Consider the following 20,021-nt stretch of genomic DNA (forward strand, 5'->3'; position numbering starts at 1 on the left):
AGCAATCTACAGATTCAATATAATCCCCTATCAAAATGGAATAGCTTTTTTCACAGCACTAGAACAAAGAATCCTAAAATTTGTATAGAACCACAAAAGATGGGCAGCCCAGGTGGCTCAGCAGTTTAGCGCCGCCTTCAGCCCAGGGCGTGATCCTGGAGACCTGGGATGGAGTCCCACATCGGGCTCCCCGCATGGAGCTTGCTTCTCCCTCTGCCTGCGTCTCTGCCTTTCTCTCTCTCTCTCTCTCTCTCAATGTCTCTCTGTCTCTCTCATGAATAAATAAAGAAAATCTTAAAAAAAAAAAAAAAGAACCACAAAAGATCCCAAATAGCCAAAGCAATCTTGAGAAAGACAAAGCTAGAGGTACCTACAATCCCAGATTTCAAACTATGCTACAAAGCTGTGGTAATCAAAAACAGTGCAATATTGGTACAAACATAGACACACAGATCAATGGAACAGAAGAGAGCCCAGAAATAAACCCATATTTTTATGGTTGACTAATCTAGGACAAAGGAGGCAAGAATATGCAATGGGGAAAAAACAGTCTCTTCAATAAATGGTAGTGGGAAAACTAGACAGCTATTTGCAAAAGAATGGAACTAAAAAAAAAAAAAGAATGAAATTGTGCCACTTTCTTACATCATACTCAAAAATAAACTCAAAATGGATTAAAGACCTAAATGTAAGACCTGAAACCATAAAGCTCCTAAAAGAAAAGTAAGCAATAAGCTCTTGGACATCAGCCTTAGCAACATTTTTCTGGATTTGTCTCCTTAGACAAGGGAAACAAAAGCAAAAATAAACAATTGAGACTACATTGTACTAAAAAGCTTTTGCACAACAAAGTAGACCATCAACAAAATGAAAAAGCAACTGACTGAATGGTAGGAGATATTTGCAAATGATATATCCAATAAGGGTTAGTACCCAAAATGTGTAAAGAACTCATACAACTCAACACCAAAAAAAAAAAAAAAAAAAAATCTGATTTAAAAATGGGTAGAGGACCTGAAGAGACATTTTTCTAAAGAGAACACCAGATGGCCAACAGACACATGGAAAGATGCTCAACACCACTAGTCATCAGGAAAGACCAAAACCCCAAGGAGCACCTTACACCTGTTAGAATGGCTAGTATCAAAAAGACAAGAAATAACAAGTGTTGGAAAGGATGTGAAGAAGAGGGAAAACTTGTGCCCTGTTGGCAGGAATATAAATTGATGCAGCCACTGTGGAAAACAGTATATGGAGGTTCCTCAAGAAATTAAAAATTGAAATCCCACATAATCCAGTAATGCCACTATTAGGTGTACTAATACTTGAAGGAAAGAAAAACACTAGTTCAAAAAGAATATGCACCTCTATGTTTATTGCAGCAATATTTACAATAGACAAGATATGGAAGCAATCTAAGTATTCACAATAGGTGAATGGATAAAGAAAATGTGGTATATACACACAATGGAATATTACTCAGCCATAAAAAAGAATGAAACCTTGCCATTTCGCAAGATGAATAGATGTAGAGAGTAGGGCAAGTGAAATAAGTCAGAGAAAGACAAATACTGTATGATTTCACTTATATGTGGAATCTAAAACATAAAACAAAACAAATAGAAATAGATATAAATACAGAAAACAAACTGATGGTTGCCAGAGGGGAGAGTTGTGGGGGGATAGGTGAAACATGTAAAGGGGAATATAAGGTACAAACTTCTAGTTATAAAATAAATAAGTCATGGGACAAGTACAGCATCAGGAATATAGTCAATAATATTGTAATACCTTTATATGGTGACAGATGGTAACTACACTTGTGGTAAGCATTTCACGCATAGAATTATCAAATCACTAAGTTTTACACCTGGAAAAAATTAGCCAAAGGATTTAAATAGACATTTCTCCAAAGAAGATATAAAAATGGCCAATAAGAACATGAAGAAATGCTCAATATCATTAGTCATTAGTGAAATACATATTGAAATCACAATGGGATACCACTTCCATTCATTAGGATAGCTATAATAAAGACAAAAAAAGATAGACATTAAGAAGTAATGGCAAAGATATGGAGAAATTGGAACCCTCATACATTTCTGGTAAAAATGTAAAATTATTCAGCTACTTTGGAAAACGGTTTGGCTGTTCTTCAAACTGCTAAACATAAAGTTACCATATGACCTGCCAACGCTATGCATAGGTATATACAAGAGAAATGAAAATATGTCTATACAAAATATACACAAATATGCATAGCAGCATTATCCATAATATTCAGAATGTGGAATCAACCTAAATGCCCATCATTGGACAAAGAAAATATGACATATCCATACAGTGGAATGTTATTTGGCCATAAAATATGAAGTGCTAATATATGCTATAACACGGATGAACCATGAAAATGTTATGCTAAGTGAAAGAAGGCAGTCGTCAAACACCACATATTATATATCCTATTTATGTGAAATGTCCAGAGCAAGCAACTCCAGATAAGACAAAATAGATTAGTGGTCACCAGAGGGGAAGAGGAAGTGTCAGCTACTGTGTATGGGTTTTCTTTTTGCAATTTTGAAAATATTCTAAAGTTAGATTGGGTGATAGTTGCATAACTCTGTGAATGTACTAAAAACCATTCAATTGTATACTTTAAAAGGGTGAATTTATTATACATTAAATATATCTCCGTGAACCTGTTTTGAAAAATGTCCAGAGGGATCCCTGGGTGGCGCAGCGGTTTGGCGCCTGCCTTTGGCCCAGGGCGCGATCCTGGAGACCTGGGATCGAATCCCACGTCAGGCTCCCGGTGCATGGAGCCTGCTTCTCCCTCTGCCTGTGTCTCTGCCTCTCTCTCTTTCTCTCTGTATGACTATCATAAATAAACAAAAAGTTAAAAAAAGAAAAAGAAAAATGTCCAGAGAATGGTTTAATAATGGCCCAACATTCAGCTTCAACCATTATCAACTCATGACCAATCTTTTTCATTTATAACCCAATACTGCCACTCTACTACCACTCTCACTGGCTTATTTTTAAAAGTAAACCCCAGTTTTATTTCTTCTTCAAATATTCAGTGTGTTTTCAGTAGTATTCAGTATGTTTTCAGTAGTATTCAGTAGTATCTTTCTAAAAGATAAAGACTTTGTTATAAAAAAAACATGGTATCATCACATTTTAAAAATTTAAAATAATATCTTAATATAATAAATATCCTATATTCACATGTCCCTCAGTTACCTCATAAATGTGATTTTTTTTAACAGCTGCTTTGTTCAAATCAATATCTACTACAAATTGCATTTGGTTGTTTGTCTCTTATGTGTCTGTGTATCTATAAACTTTCCCTTTTCTTACACTTTATTTATAGGAGAAATAAGTGATTGTGTAGAGTTTCTCATAATTTGGATTTTGCTGATTGCAAAATGTCATTTAACATGATTGCTATTATATAGTGATTCACTATTAGATGCTTGCTGCCAAATATACTATAAATGTGACTTAAGTCATAGCTCATCAACATAGTTGCCGGGCCTTAGTGCTTACTAGGCGTCATATCTTTTGTACTATACTTGACACAAATTATCTCATTTAATCCATATAACAACCCCGTGGTATTATTATCCCCAGCTTGTAGATAAAGAAAACGGGACTCAGAGAGGTTAAAAAAAATTTGTCACCATCAACCCCCGAGGCAGTAAATATCTGAGTTCAAACCCAAGTCTGTCTGATGTTACAGCCCAAACTTCTATCCTTTACATGATAATATCCCCATCCTTTGCCTGTGGCTGTGGTTGTTGTTTGTTTTTATAAACTCTGAGAAATAGTCCTTCAATTCATCCAATGAACTTACTTTTACATTTCATCTGTAACACTTAGGATACTTTCAGTTTCAAGTAACAAAATGTCTCAAATTGACTCACAAATAAAAATATATATTATCTTGGGACTCCTGGGTGGCTCAGTGGTTGAGCATCTGCCTTTGGTTCAGGGTATGATCCTGGAGTCCCGGGATGGAGTCACACATTGGGCTTCCTGCATGGAGCCTGCTTCCCCCTCTGACTATGTTTCTGCCTCTCTCTCTCTCTCTCTCTCTCTCTCTCTCTCTGTGTGTGTGTGTCTCTCGTGAATAAATAAACAAAATCTTTAAAAAAATTTATTATCTCACATAACAAGAAATCCAGGTGTGCCTGAGTGGCTCAGTTGGTTAAGCATCTGCCTTCAGCTTCCGTCATGATCCCAGGGTCCTGGGATTGAGCCCCATGTTGGGCTCCCTGCTCAGTGGGAAGCCTGATTCTCCCTCCCCCTCTGCTCCTCCTCCCTACTTGTTCTCTCTCTCCCTCTCTCAAATAAATAAATAAAATCTTTTAAAAAAATCCAGGAGTGGGACAGCAGCAGATATGATTGATTTCCTGACTTAACAACAACATCATAGACCCAGGTTCATTCTATCTCTTTACTCTGCCATCACCGATGTGTTGGCTTTGTCCTGAGGGTCAAGTTTCACATAACACAGCCAGATGCAACAACATCCAGTGGAGATTGTGGCATGTTTTCCTCTATGTCTCTGTTTAACAGCAAGAAAGTCTTTCCCAGAATGCCTTCATCAGACCTCTACTCAAGTCTCACTTACCAGAACTGGGTTGCGTGCCCACCTCTAACCTCTCACTGACCAGTCAAGAGGATCTTATTCCCTTTGCCCGTGATAGTTTAGGAGTGTACTTCTGAGACGGTAATAAGGTCACCTTCCCTAGTGGGTGAATACCTATATAGGCTTCTGTAAAAAAGAGGAAAAGGGGTGAATGGATGTTGAGTAGGCAAGAAACAGTATCTGCTACACACTCCTAATGAGGTGTGCTACACTGTGAATAATGAAAATACTTCATGATAAGTGCCACACAGAATTTTTTACTTTCTATCAAGTGACAGTTACTGTTGACATATCATCTTCCTTGCTTACACAAAGACACTAGATAATATTATATGTAAGGTCCCTTCTGGCTTGAACTGTTTCAATTTTACATTTTCATATTTGAAAAAGCAGGGTGAAAAATTAAACCTACAAGATATGGTCCAGAAATGATGATGGGTTTCAGCTGACCAGTTACAGGCATGACTGACATCCTTTCTCTCTGCAAAAGTTTTAGACATAGATAGCAGATGTAAAGAACCAAACAAACAGATCATATCTTTCCATTAAGTTTTAACATTAAAAATAGAAAGGTTAAATGTTCTACCTTCCTGCCTCTTTTGTTAACATCTCCTAGCTTTCTAGCCCTTGTGGTATAGACAGAGGAGACAGAGGTTGATTAGAGGTTCTTTTTCACAACTTCCTTCCTTTAGTTTGGTGTCAGCATCCTCCTGGAGCTCATACATGGCTCTGGGATTGTCATGGGGGCTCTCATACCTTTGCTTTTGCTGCCAACTATGACTTTACCTTAAGAAATAATTTCTATGCCTGCTACCTTCAGAGATTTCACCTGAAATAATGCTCCATTCATTTCATCACATGCAGGCATTTTCCTTGTGGGAAAGAAGAAAGACCACTGAGTATTGTTGTTATCTCAAACCTTTGCTATGCTTTCTTCCAATATGAATAAAATTGCTTTATTACTTTCAGCTTATGCCTACCATCAACTTTCTCTGGGAAAACTGCTGGCTTGATTTGTAAGCAGTCCCGTTCCTTTTTTTTTTTTTTTTAAAGATTTATTTATTCATGAGAGACACACAGAGAGAGGCAGAGACACAGGCAGAGGGAGAAGCAGTCTCCCTGCAGGGAGCCCGATGTGGGACTCGATCCTGGACCCCGGGATCACACCCTGAGCAAAAGGCAGATGCTCAACCACTGAGCCACCCAGGCTCCTATTCTTATTTAACAGAGGCTATGATTTGTGATAAATGTACAACATAAAAAAGTCAAAGATATCATGCCTCTCAGGACATTTGGAATAACAAATGACAGGAAAACTTGGGAGCATGATTTAAGTGGGTTTGGTCACACCTCCATTTCATTGCACTATTTCCAGAGCAAATGTGTCATTTCAGTTAGGAAGCGGAGGGTACAATCCATTACCACTCTTGAAAGTGGAAAGCACTCTGGTCTCTCAGCACCTCCTACGTGCCATTGTTCATCCTACTAGTTCCAAGAGCCATAGAGAATTAACTGTTTTTTGATTCAGCCCACCTTCTGGGGAAGCCATGGCTCTCTTTTGAAATGTACAAACGAAAGGGTGCTGAGAGTGTCTCCTTGGGGAAGGCTGAGAACAAGCAGGGTGGAAGAAGAGAAGATAGGCTTAATAGTCAACTGGATGACCTTGAGTAAGTTATATCATCTCTGTGCCTCTCAGAAATCTGGGGGAAATCCTTACTCTGTATCTCACAGATTGTTGCTGAAATCAAGTAAGAACACGAATAGGGAAGTATTTTCACAAACGCAAAATTGCGTTATCATTTTCAAATATGAAATTTCCTCTGCATTTTTTTTTTTTTTTTTTTTTTGCCACATGATAACTGCAGGTCATGCCAGGTTCTGATGCTGTTTCACCTCCATTCACCCTTTGAGTATTTCAGGCAGATGACAGCAGCAGTGCTCCATCCATCTTTTTGGTTTATTTTCCTTCCACTGCAACCCTGAGAGGCAAATCTCACCATAAGGTGAAATACTGCATAGGAGCTACTTACAAAACTCAACATACTTAAACTGTCGAGATAAATGCTACATACAAGAGTGGCACTAGAAGTATGCAAAGGGTTCAAAAAGGAATGAGAACACATCTAATTGGAGAAAGCTTCTGGAAGATAATTCCATTATGCCATGTATTTTAGTAATTTCAGTCTTAGTCCTATGCCACCCCACCCCGCTTTCATGCTTCAGAGACAAGATCGTATTTTCTCTATCTTTGTAGCTCCCAAGAACCTGGGGGAAAGGACATTTCAGTACGTTTCCAGGATGAAGTGAACTGGCTAAATGGCTGACTAACAAGAGAGGTGTTTTTTTTTTTAATTTATTTATTTATGATAGTCACAGAGAGAGAGAGAGAGAGAGAGAGAGAGGCAGAGACACAGGCAGAGGGAGAAGCAGGCTCCATGCACCAGGAGCCCGACATGGGATTCGATCCTGGGTCTCCAGGATCGCGCCCTGGGCCAAAGGCAGGCGCCAAACCGCTGCGCCACCCAAGGATCCCAAGAGAGGTGGGTTTTAACATTTATTTACCCAACCCAAAGAGGCTCACCTCGTTTTAACTTAGTAATATAGGTAGGACTTTGCAGGCAAGAAGTGTGCCCAGGAACACCCCTGTGACTCCCAAGGAAGGAGCCTTTGTGGCGGATGTAAGTGCCTAACACAGGGGCTTTCATATGTGCACCTGATACGGGGTTAGTCCTCACCACGCGTCTTCAGGCTTTAAGCCTGTTTTACAGATGAGGATGCCAAGACTCGGGATGGGCTACGTTGTCCAGTCTCACGCCTAGTTAAAGCCCCTGCGTGTGCATGAGCCCTGCGATACCCTAACCCCAAACTTTAAATCGGCCTGGCTAAGCCCCACCTCGCTTACCGCGCTCCCTGCAGGCATCTACCCCAGCTGCTCTTCTTTCCCGGGTCCCCCGCCCCAGGTCCCCGCCCCAGGTCCCCCCCCCCCCCGCAATAACTAGGGGCTTCCGCGTAAGGATGCTCACTCACCCAACCGCTGCTCACAGGCTTGGAGAGCCTCCGCCGCCCACCCTCTCCGCAGGAGCCCCGAGCTTCTCCGAAGAGCCTGCACCGCTTTCCCCCCAAGGCGGAGGTCCTCGTCGCCCGCAGCGCGGTGACGGGGTCGGGGCGCGGGCTCCGGGAGGGGACACCTGCAGGGGAGGACCCGGCGGGGGGTCCCGCCTCCGCGCCGCCGCGAACTACGCTTCCCAGGCTGCCCCGCTCCGCCGCGCGCCCCCGCGCCCCCGCGCCCCCGCGCCCCGCGCCGCGCCCGGCCGGGAGCCGCCTGTTGATCGCCGCGCTCGCCCCGGCCGCGGCGCCGCCCCTGCTCGGCGCTCCCCGCCGCCTCGGAGCGCACGGACGGACTGACGGCCCGCACCGCCGGCCCGGGATGGGCGCACGGACCGGTGAGCGCGCGCTGGGGCGGCGGCGGGGCGGGGCGGGGCGCGCGGGGGCGCGGTCTGGGGACCCCGGCCCGCAGCGCTGGGGGGGGGGGGGGGCGCGCCCTGCCCGCGGGCCGGAGGATGCTCGGCGCTCGGCCGGCGGGCGCCCATCCCGGAGCCGCGGCCCTGCGGGCTGTGCGGGGCGGCGCGCGCGGGAGGCCTCGCCGGGGCTCGGCTCCCCGCTCCGCACTGCGGCTCCGCAGCCCCCGCAGCCCTCCGGGCGGCTGCAGCGAGGGCGCGGTCTGCTGCGGGGCTGGGGTTCTCCACGCTGGGCTTTGTTCCCGCCTCTGCCCTCTGCTCTGCCCGTGAGACAAGCTCGGGGAGCCCGGTGCTGCCTCCGCATCGTTCCAGCGGGCGCCGGGGATCCCTGGAGCTGTCACCCGCGCCCGCACCCGCACCCGCACCCGCGCCCGCACCCGCACCCGCACCCGCAGGGCGTTTCAGCCTCCGGGAAAGCCGCGCTCAGGGAGCGGCCTTGATGCAGGTCCTCGAGACCTTTATTTTTTACCCCCTGGTCAAAGTAATGGTAGCGTGTGCTCTCTGAATCTGCCTAAATTTTCCCCTTTGGTCCGCAGGAATGAAGATTGATTTTAAAATAATAATATTAATAAAAGGCTCTTCTTAATGGGAATTTTTACTCAGAGCCTTCAAAGGTGGGAAGGTGATGCAGGCAAAATGCAAATTAGCAATGAAGGAGGCCGTGAATGCTACTGGCTTCATCTTGCCGGTTAAACAGCCGAATCACAAGGCACTCGGGAAGGGAATGAAAAGAACATCAGAGGAGGTATTTTTCAAACCAGGTTCCTGTCCTAGCTCTACCGTTAAGGAGCTGAGGGACTCTAGGCATTCCCCTTCATCTCTCTGAGTCTCTCTATCCATTTAAAATGGGGCTTTTGAGCTACATGATTTCCAAGCCTCTGTTCTTCCAAGATTCTCCTATCAGGGAACTGGAGAGATGAGGTTGCTTCTGTTCAACACCATTACAAAAAGCCTGATTGTGACAGAACAAGTGGCTCTACCCTAGTGAGGAGGAAAGATTTCTCGAGGCTTAGGCAATCTGATTTTTAAAAAATAAAACTGATTTTCTCCATCCACTCTCTTCCATCTAGCCCAATCAACATGTATTATAGACACTTTAATTTTTGCGGAGCTGTAAATTGGTAGGCAGCCTGTGTTTCTTTGTTTTTGTTTTAATTTGCTGAAGGTGAAGTCATGAGATCATGAAGGATCTGGGGAGAAGCAAATGGCACCCCCAGGTCTGGGCTAAAGTGGTCAAATGTGGTCAAGAAGAACAGTGGGGAAAGCCCCAGCAAGAAGTAACCAGAGAGCATATGCCCTGAGGAAAGAGAAGATGGGTACTGTTGGGTCATTGGTGAATAATACACAATAAAAGGACTGAAAGAACCAGAAAACCAGTGCTATGCAAACCCTAACATAACTGATTCAGGCAAGGACTCATCCCTGGGTTGAAACCCTTTGAGTGAGAGGTTGTTGGAGAACAGGATTATCTCACCGTAGATTACCTAGAGAAAAATGTATCCTTACAATGGAAAGATGAGGAGGTCATCACCTCAGCCTAGTGATCAAGCTTACCAACATCTATTAAGAGTTCCTGTTGGGATGCAATAAGATCATGACTTTGCCTATGCAGGTCCTGCCAAAGAGACAGGAAAGTCAAGGCTAGGAGGATGAGGAGTATGTAGATTAAAATACTCAAGTGAAAAAAAAAAATAAAATAAAATAAAATACTCAAGTGATGTAACAACCATTTGAGATGTGTGAACTTTGGATCCTAGATCAGGAAAAAAAAATCGCTCTAAAAGATGATTTGGAGACAATCAGAAAACATTTAACATGGACTGTATGTTAAATGATATTATGGAATTACTTTATCATTTTCTTAGGCACAATTGTGGTATTGTGGTTATGTAGGACACTGTCCTTTGTGTGAAGTACAGATGTTAGAGGAAATGTGTCATGACAGCTGCGACTTTCAGCTAGTTCAGGGGCAGAAAGTATAAGGGTGCGGGAGCAAGCCAGGAATGTGGCAAAATGAGGACGGTGAATCTAAGAGAATGGTATGCAGGTATTTGTTGTACTGTTCTTTTTTTCTTTTCTGTAAGTTTGAACTTTTTAAATTTAAAAAAGTGCGGGAGATCGTTGAAATTAAAGAGTAAACTAAGAGAAAGGATTGTAGAGAACTACGTGGTTAGTGACACACAACTGCGTTGAATCTGTGGCTTTGTGTTTCCAATATTTAAATCCTACTGGAGGTGTGAGCCAGCTCAGGGCAAGTTCCCTTTTTTTGGTTTGTTTTGGTTACTATCAATCATTTATTCTTGAGATACTGCATCTTCTGGGACACCTTGCTGGCTCAGTAGGTAGAAGATGACACTTGTTCTTGGGGTTGTCAGTTGGAGCTCCATATAAGGCATGAAAACTACTTTTTAAAAAGGGGGGGAAAGATACTGCATCCCCTAACTCCAACCTCAAAGTATTAATAATTCCCAAACCTTTGAAATGCTAGCTCTATTCAAGAACCATCCTGAAAGCACTGTCCCTTTACTCTCTACATTCAAGACTTGTGTCAGTATAGAAGGAAGTTCCTGGTAATGGTTCTTTTTATTTTGAGTTAGGGAAGCATTGGGGAAAGAACAGATCCAGCCTTTTGACAGAATAGAAGGTGTAGGGTTTCCTCTCATTCTCTTTATTTGTAAGTCACATACAATCAAATGGTTGCTTATAGACTGTAAGTGGTTCAAAGAAGTTCATAGAAGGCATGTGCAGAAGAAACTTCTGTTGCCACAACAGGAAAACAGAATCAACTCTTAAGATACAACCCAATTTTTAAAAAAGATTTTATTTATTTATTCATGAGAGATACAGAGAGAGAGAGAGAGAGAGAGAGGCAGGCTCCATGCAGGGAGCCCGACATGGGTCTCGATCCTGGGTCTCCAGGATCACAGCCTGGGCTGAAGATGGCTCTAAACCGCTGAGCCACCAGGGCTGCCCCCCGCTGAGCTACCAGGGCTGCACCAAATTAAATCTTAAAGAAAGAAAGAAAGAAAGAAAGAAAGAAAGAAAGAAAGAAAGAAAAGAAAGAAAAGAAAGAAAAGAAAGAAAAGAAAGAAAAGAAAGAAAAGAAAGAAAAGAAAGAAAAGAAAGAAAAGAAAGAAAAAAAAGAAAGAAAGAAAATAGAGAACCCATAGTGCTAGTCAGGAAGTGAGAAGCTGGGACGCCTGGGTGGCTCAGTGGTTGAGCATCTGCCTTCAGCTCTGGGAGTGATCCTGGAGTCTCAGGACCAAATCTTGCATCGGGGTCCCTGTGGGGATCCTGCATCTCCCTCTGCCTATGTTTCTGCCTCTCTCTCTCTCTCTCTGTCTCTCATGAATAAATAAATAAATAATCTTTAAAAAAAAGGGGGGGGGGAGTGAGAAGCCGTCAATTCCTGAAGGCAAGGTGAAGGAATGTGACTAGAACCAAGAGGCAGTTAAAAATTAAAAAGACACAGCCACCCACGTGCAAGGCAAGGAGATGGAAGTCAGGAAATAGGAACTCCTCAGAAAACAGAGAATAGAGCCAGACAAAGGGATAAGGCAGCGGCAGGAAGTGCGACCTGCCAAGAGAATTAGAAACCAGGTAGCAGTCTGCACAGAGTCTAAGACTCCCAGGCTAACGAGCTTCTGCTGCAGCCAGGAAGCTTCTTGGCTGCTTCCTGCCCAGGTAGAAACCTATCTCCTTTGGCCAGCCTATACATGGTGGCTCACTACACCTGGCAATGCTGAGCTAGGGCTCTTAGAAGATGCTGCCTCTCTATATTCAGCAGATCCCAACAAGGATAACAGAGGGAACAAATACCCCAAATAAAAGACTATTCTGAGACCAAGGACAAAAGAGAAATGGCTTGCATGTGTGTGTATTCTTAGAGCTTACGTGTGTGTGTACTAGACATTGTGTGTACTAGTACATGCCTGTACTCATATCACTTTAAGCATCATCTCCACTTTCTTCTTCTTCTTTCTTTTTTTAAATAATTTTGTCCTGAAATGAGCCTAGCTATTTTTTTAAGGTTTTATTTACTTATTCATGAGAGACAGAGAGAGAGGCAGAGACAGGAGAAGCAGGCTCCATGCAAGGAGCCCTATACGGGACTGGACCCCGGGACTCCGGGACCACGCCCTGAGCTGAAGGCAGATGCTCAACCACTGAGCCACCCAGGCGTCCCTCCACCTTCTGAGATAAATACTGTTTTTTGCCTGTTTTACAGAGGAAGGAACAGAGGCTTAGAGAATTTTCACTCACACCTGTAACCATCACACCCAGGGGTGGTTGACTCCAAGGTCCATGCTTTGAGTCTTCTGAACCTGGTGAGGGGCTGATTCTGGTGGGTGGGCACATTATTTTAAAAGGAGACTGTTTTCAAGCAAAATTTGAGCAACTTTTGTGTGGTAAGTCTGGGAAGTTAAGACCAAATAGTCTCAGATACAAACTCTTGATTCTGGTAAGATCTGTTCCTCCTTCCCCTTTCAGCTTAGTCCCTTCAGTTGCCCTGTTATACTTTTTTGCCTGAAATTTCTCCTTATCCCACCCCATTCTCTGTACCTTGTCACCTGCAAGTATTTCCCAGAATAGGACAGGAGCCATTTGGTTGTTGGAAGGAAGGAAGAAGGAAGGAAGGAAGGAAGGAAGGAAGGAAGGAAGGAAGGAAGGAAGGAAGGAAGGAAAGAAAAAAAGAAAAAGAAAAAGAAAAAGAAAAAGAAATAGACATGACTGGGCCATCTTCAAACAGCTAGATTTCAAAACACAGACTGTGTGTTTTGTACACATTCTTGTATGTGCCCACAGGTAGAAAGGAATTAAATATATAGGAACAACTCATGTCTTGTTGGAGGATATGTTGATATGCTGATTTTGTTCTGATTTACTAATTTTAGAAAATGTAGATTTGGCCTTTATGCAGTTTGGTTTTATGATTACTTAAAAACTGTCTTGAAATATTAAAGATTTATAATAAAGAATAATAGCTTTCTCATTTCTCTACTCCTACTTGGGAATAAATCATCGCCACTGTAGTTGAAGCCCAATTCTCCCATCCCACCCCCCACTTCTCCCAGGGTGGTATATGTCCTTTCAATGAGCCATCCTTATTGTAGCTTTCCTAGAAATGCAGGTCTTGTGGCACTGTTTTGCCCACTTAAAAACTTGTCACTAGGTTTTTAAGAGTATTTTTTTTGTTTACTCTTGTAAAAATTAGTCTTTGGTTTGGACAGGGTTTAATAAATAGGGCTGCTTGTTTTGGCTTTGGCTCCAAGTCTTGGTGTGTAGGCAGGGCCAAAGACTGGGCACTTGGTGTGGTATCTGATTTTCCTCTCTCATACTGCATTCTCATACGAATTAGGTAGTGGAAAGAGAAGCATAGGAAGCTATACCCCTTGTTTTCCTTCATAGGGCCTGTGTCTTTGTGTCACAGAAGAGTTAGTGGAGGGCCCTGCCATTCTTCCTTCTGCTCGGGTCCTTACTGCTATTTTCTGTTTTCCTAACTGACTTAGTGTACATTCCCCCCTAGACTCCAGGAAGCCTTACTGGGCACTTGCTTCATTCCAGCATGTGCATTAGTATCTTATTGCATGTTGAGTGCTTGCCATGGGGCAGACTATGCCAGAGGTGAGGCTGCAGCAGTGCTTTGCAGACTTTCCACTGTGGCATCGCTATCAGGATGAGAGAACAAATGTGAACCCTTGTGGGGCCCTGGCGGGAGCTAAAGCAGGCCAGCCAGCCATGAGCCAGAAATCTGCAGTTTGACCTTAAAAGCTCTGTGAGTGCTGCATTCTTCTCCACAGTATATCTGTGTTTTTTTTTATTAAACAATAGTAACTGGCTCTTCCCCAAATCTTCAAGTCCAAGTTTTGCTCCAGGAAGATGCACTATTTTTTTCTCCTCTGGCTCTGACACTCACTTATTTATGCAACACATGCAATTTGTTTTAACAGGTACTGTTACATAGTATTAACATGTAACTACTTGCCAGGCTAAACTGTAAGCTTGGTTGGGGCACAGGATATCATTTGCTTTGTTGGCTGCTATTTTCCCAGCAGTATCTGGAAAGGATGAGCTTTCAGTAGATATTTGTTGAATGAATATACAAACCTGAGCTTGAGAAACCTAAGAATATAAAGAATTACGATGTTGTCCCTATGCTCTGGGAGTTCCTAGTATATATAGTTGGAGAGAAAACCTTACATGTAACAAACATGAAAAGACAGCAAGAGATGAACACCAAATTGGTGACATAGGCAATGTGAATTTAGGAAAAGGAGCAATATCGGTGGTCTTAGGTGGCCTCGGCAAGTTCCATGCCAGAGAGTAGAGCAGTGCATATAGTGGAATGAGCTCCTAGGCCAATGGGTCACTTCACCTCTCTGAGCTAATTTTCTTCATTTGTGTTTTTTGGATGCCTACTCTGGGTCAAGACTTGTGTTGGAAGCCAGGATTATAACAATGAATAAAACTGAGATAGTCCCCATCCTCACAGAGATTAGCAAGACAGAGATAAAACAAGCAATGGTAATAAAGTCAAGAGCTTTGATCAAGGTTATGACATGGGGGAAGGAAGTGCCCCAGACCTTGTCTGAACAAGGCCTCCCTGAGGAATTGAAGCTTACATGAGACCAGAAGACAAAGAAGACAGCATTCAACTGAGAAGGGTGGGGGTAACTAGCTCTATGAGCAGAGTGAGCAACATAAGGCATGATCCAGGGATTGGAAGAGGTCCAGGAGGCTGGAGCCAGGAGGAGATGGGGAGTGTGGTGCAGGATGAGGCTGATGAGGATGACAGGCCAGACTGTGAGTTTGATCCTTATCCTCAAGGCAAAGGGAGGCCACTGGAGAATTTTAAAGAATATGGCAGAGTTGTCTAAAAAGATCAGTTTGGCCATTTGTATGGAGAATGGATCGGAAGTGGGTAAGACTGGCTGTGGGGGTACAGACAAGTTGAGGAGGTGGATTTTGACACATTTAGATAAGGACAGGATTTGGTGTTTGATGGGTGTGGAGGAGACATGGAAAAGAAGGTGTCAAGGATGGCTCCCTGGTTTCTTGGCACCAACTGGAAATTCCAGAGTAGGAGAGGCTTTTTGGGAGGACACATGATGAGAGTACCCAGAGGTGCCTGAGGCAGCCAAGTAAAGATGTTTGTTTGCCAGTTAGAAATATCTGGACCTGGCCCTCAGGAGCAAAGTCTGGGACAAATATATGGATTGGGGGGCTTTAACATATGGATCATAGTTAAAACTTTGGAGGTGGTGAGTTCCCCCAGGGAGAATTACAGGGTGAAAAGAGAAGTTCTGAAACAGGACTTTGAGGTGGAGGAAGTGGAATTGCCAAAAGACAGCAAGGTAAAGTGATGAAAGAAAAGCTGTCTATGTTGCTGGACTGGCTGATTTCTCAGGCCTCAGTCGGCTCTGACATTCTGTGGTCCTGCAGAGCTGGGATTTGAGCCAGGTCTCCAAAGCAGAGCACATGGATAGGCCATGAGAGTAGAGAAGGGCATTCCGAGGAATATTACTCTAGCAGCCAAAGCCCCAACAAGAAACAGAGGACACACTCAAACTGAATAATTTGAAGAAGTTTAAATAAAGAGGCTATTTACAAAGATGTAGGGTGGGTTTAGAGAATCCAGTAAGGCAGAAATCTGGCACTAGCCACAACAAAGACCCATCACCGCCCCCAGGCCTGAACTCCTGGGGAGAGCCGCCAAATATAAAGAGCTGCCTAAGAGATGTGGCCTTCTGGACCAACCTTCCTCTCTCCCTGCCCTCCAGTTTCTTGCCAGGGCCTCCTGCTGGCCAAACATAAGCCAGAGAGCAAGAGAGCCCCGATGCAGTATAAATACATTATATTCCTGAGCACAGAGCAAGGTGGAGAGCGGATGTAGAGTGGCAAACAGAAGATACCCAGAACAATTATCTTGAAAAATGGAAATATGTAGGTAAGAGAGTGTATTCGTTTCCTGTTGCTGCTGTTACAAATCCAGTGGCTTAAAACAACAAGGATTTATTGTGTTACAGTTTTGGAGGTTAGAAATCCAAACAGGTTTCACTGGGCTAACATCAAGGTGTTGGCAGGTTTGCACTCCTTTCTGAAAGCTCTAGATGAGAATCCATTTCCTTTTCTTTCCCAGCTTCTAGAGGCGGGTCACATTTCTTGGCTCTCAACCCCTTCCTCTCTCTTTAAAGCCAGCAATCACATCACCCTGACCCTCTGCTTCTGTCATCACATCTCCTCTGGCTCTTCTGCTTTCCTCTTTCATCTTTTAAGAGCCCTTGTGATTATATTGGACACACCCAGATAATCCAGGATAATCTCCCTATTTTAAGATCCTTGATTTAACCCACCTGGTCCCTTTTGCCATGTAAAGTAATATATTCCCAGGTCCTGAGGATTCGCATTTGAACATTTGTAGGGGGTCATTATTCTGCCGATCTCAGAGAGCCAATGAGCCTTTTCGGCTGGAGTAGAATAACTCCCTGGGAAAGTAATAAAGACAGAAAACAGAAAGTGCAAATTGAAGCCAAATTATGGAAGTTTTGGATGCTAGACTGTCTGAACTTCATTCTGTAGACAAGAGGGAGCCATTGTAAGCCCTTACCCAGAGAAGTGGCTTGTTAGCAGTATAAAGAAAGATGACCCGATTGTGGTGCTCTGGCAGCTTAGAGGGAAGAAGAGAAATCTTTCAAGATGCCATTAGAGTAGTTCAGGCCCAAAGGACAAAGGTCCAAAACAAGAGGGATGGGAAGGGGTGGTGTGAAAAGTTCTGTACATCTCCACAGGAGATGCTAACCAAGTGGCCATGGAAAGAAGAGAGAGAATCTAAGGGTGGTCTCAGTTTTTAAAGTGCATGACTGGTAGATTAATGGTATGATCTAGAAAATCAGGACAGCAAGTCAATTTCACAGGAGGATGTGAAATTAGGAGTATAGTTGTAGAATCCTGGACTAGAAATACAAATAGCTCTCAGGTACTACCGATTGTGAAACACGTCAATATTTATGTACCACTAAGGGAAAAAATGTTGCCAGCTAAAATATAATGCATGCTTTCTTTAAAAATAGTTTTCACTTTATTGAAAGAGCAGTTTTAGATTTACACAGACTCTTTTGAAATCTTTTAATTTACATACAACAAATTGCATTTGTTTAAAGTGTATAGTTTGCTAAGTTTTAATGTATGCATGCACCTGTGAAACCACTACAATCAAGGTAGTGAATTAATATATGTATAACTCAAAATTTTCTTCATGCCCTGTCATGATCCCTTCCTCTGCCCCTCCCTACTTCTCTTTCTTCCATCCCCATGCAACTATTAATTTGCTTTCTGTCATATAAATTACATTCTCTAGGTGTCTGGGTGGCTCAGTCGGTTAAGCATCTGCCTTTGGTTCGGGTTGTGATCCCAGAATCCTGGGATCAAGTCCCGTGTCAGCCTCACTGCTCAGCAGGGAGTCTGCTTCTCCCTCTATCTTCCCCCCCAACCCCGTGCTCACTCTCTCTCATGCATTCTCTCTCAAATAAATAAATAAATAGTAAAATCTTTAAAAACATATATTACATTCTCTAGCATTTTAGATAGAGTCATACCATATGTATTCTTTTGGGTCTGGCTTCTTTCATTCAGTATAATTATTTTGATGTTCATCCATGTTGTTGTGTGTTTCAATACTTCATTCCTTTTTACTTCTGAATAGATTCCATTTTATGTATATACCATGATTTGTTTATTCATTTACCCACCAATGATCACTCAGTTTATTCACAGTGTTTGGCTATTTGAAATAAAGCTTCTATGAATAGATTTTTTAAATTATAGATCACCCTGGGGCATAAAGGGAAAATGCAAGTGAAAAGAATTGGTTAATATTCTTAAAAGTTCTTCACATTTAGAATGTAACTTTTTGAATCACTTTCTGATTCAGTCATTAATGTCTGTTTTTTCCCATGCAGTATCTCCTCTGTGCCAGAGTGGTAATTTTTTTTAAAAGCCTGTAAAAAGAACTAAAAGCCATTAATGCTAGGCTCTTAAGCCCACTCTGTAATTATGTAGAACTAGCTTAATGTGGATCTTCCTTTGGGAGCATTGCTAAACATGCCTGAGTTGCTACCTCTCTTACTCCCCTCCCCATTAGGCTTTAAAAGAGTGGTCCACCATTTTTTAAAGTCCCTTGGATTTTTTTTTTCCAAACCCCTGGCACTCACCCTTCTAGTTTTGAAGTTGGTGATTTTGATATTATGCCTTTGTAGGCAGTGTTGAGTACATCTTGACTGGTGCTGGGCCAACAGTAATCCTAGGATCATCAATTGTAAAACACACCTGAACTTCAAAATGTTAGATGTAGGAAACTGTGTAACTTCAAGTCCATTAAAAAGGATAGTTCAACCAGTTAATTTGATGAATAAGAGCCTGGCAGATTTAGATCTGTGCCCAGGGTCACATGATAAAGTAGTGGTATCTGAGACCAAAACAAAGTGCCTATGATCTAATTGGTGTCTGACTATAATGGGATGGTTTTGGGGGGAGAGTTTTGTTTGTTCATTTTACTGTACTAATAGCAATGGAAGCTTGAAAGAAAGCTGGCTAATGGGAAAGAGAGTTGTTATACATGGAAAAGACAGCCAAATAGAAAACCACAAACGTGAATGTGGTGAGCAGTTGAATTAGTAAGAGAGGGAAGCAACATTCTAATAACCCGTCAGTGGCTCATGTTCAACTGATCTCTTCCCAAACCGTTCTTCCCATTCTTCATTCTTACATTTTGAATTATTTATTTATTTTTTTTTTAAAGATTTTATTTGACAGAGAGCAAGCAAGCACAAGCAGAGGAAGAGACAGGCAGCACTGGCAGAGGGAGAGGGAGAAACGGGCTCTCCATGGAGTAGGGATCCTGACTTGGGGCTTGATCCCAGGACACTGGGATCATGACCTGAGCTGAAGGCAGACACTTAACTGGCTGAGCCACCCAGGAGCCCCTTGAATTACTTTACGTAAAAACGCAGTGTTTCTCAGATGATTCTTCTGCTTTAAAAATTTGTGGTGGCTCCCTATCTCCAAGAGAATAAAGCGCAGGTTCCTTGGCAGGGCTTATAGGGAAGGCGCTGCACACATGTCCCTTTCTTGCCTTTAGTTCTTTCCTCGCCCTGTAGCATACCAACCATTCACCAGCACACCATCAGACACCTTCTTATCTTTGTGCCTTTTATGCTGTTCCCTTTTCCTGGAATAACCCTTCCCCACCCACATCTGCCTATGATCTCTTCCTTCAAGGCTCAAAGGGAACCTCTTTTTTAGTTTCCCCTCAAGCCTCCCCCTTACCTAGTGATTACTTCCTCATATGTTTTTAAACCTATTTTACACTTTACTTTTGTTATAGCATTATCGTGTAGTATTTTCTCTATTTGTGTGTCTCGGTGAGCTGTGCTCTTCTTGAAGAAGGAGTCACGTCTTGTTTATCTTTGTATTACTGCTTTTAGATGAGTGCCTGGCAAATAGTAGGTATGCAACAAATATTAATTGCCTTGAAAGATCTGTTTGTTTGTTTGTTTTTTAATTTTTTTATTTATTTATTTATGATAGGCACACAGTGAGAGAGAGAGAGGCAGAGACACAGGCAGAGGGAGAAGCAGGCTCCATGCACCGGGAGCCCGATGTGGGATTCGATCCCTGGTCTCCAGGATCGCGCCCTGGGCCAAAGGCAGGCGCCAAACCGCTGCGCCACCCAGGGATCCCCGCCTTGAAAGATCTGATTGAGTTTAGTACCGCCTAAGGAGAAACACAGTCAGCTAAGTACCTTGCTATTTCCTAATTGCAACATTATCTTTCTAGAGGAGAGATGGAAA

General features: G+C 43.0%; 1 protein-coding gene across 2 annotated transcripts in view; it reads left to right on the top strand.

Moving 5' to 3' along the window:
- Positions 1-20,021, top strand: part of TMOD2 (tropomodulin 2) — a 76,797-nt gene that overhangs the window by 9,806 nt on the left and 46,970 nt on the right. The window contains exon 1 of one of the 2 annotated variants that reach the window (XM_077881104.1): positions 7,947-8,097. The exons of the other annotated variant lie outside the window; for it this stretch is intronic. The gene's annotated coding sequence lies outside the window, so the exon portion shown is untranslated. Of the gene's footprint in view, positions 1-7,946; positions 8,098-20,021 lie in introns of those variants that run through there. 2 annotated transcript variants of the gene reach the window in all.

Source organism: Canis aureus, chromosome 32 (assembly GCF_053574225.1).
Source record: "Canis aureus isolate CA01 chromosome 32, VMU_Caureus_v.1.0, whole genome shotgun sequence".
Taxonomy (NCBI): Eukaryota; Metazoa; Chordata; class Mammalia; order Carnivora; family Canidae; genus Canis; species Canis aureus.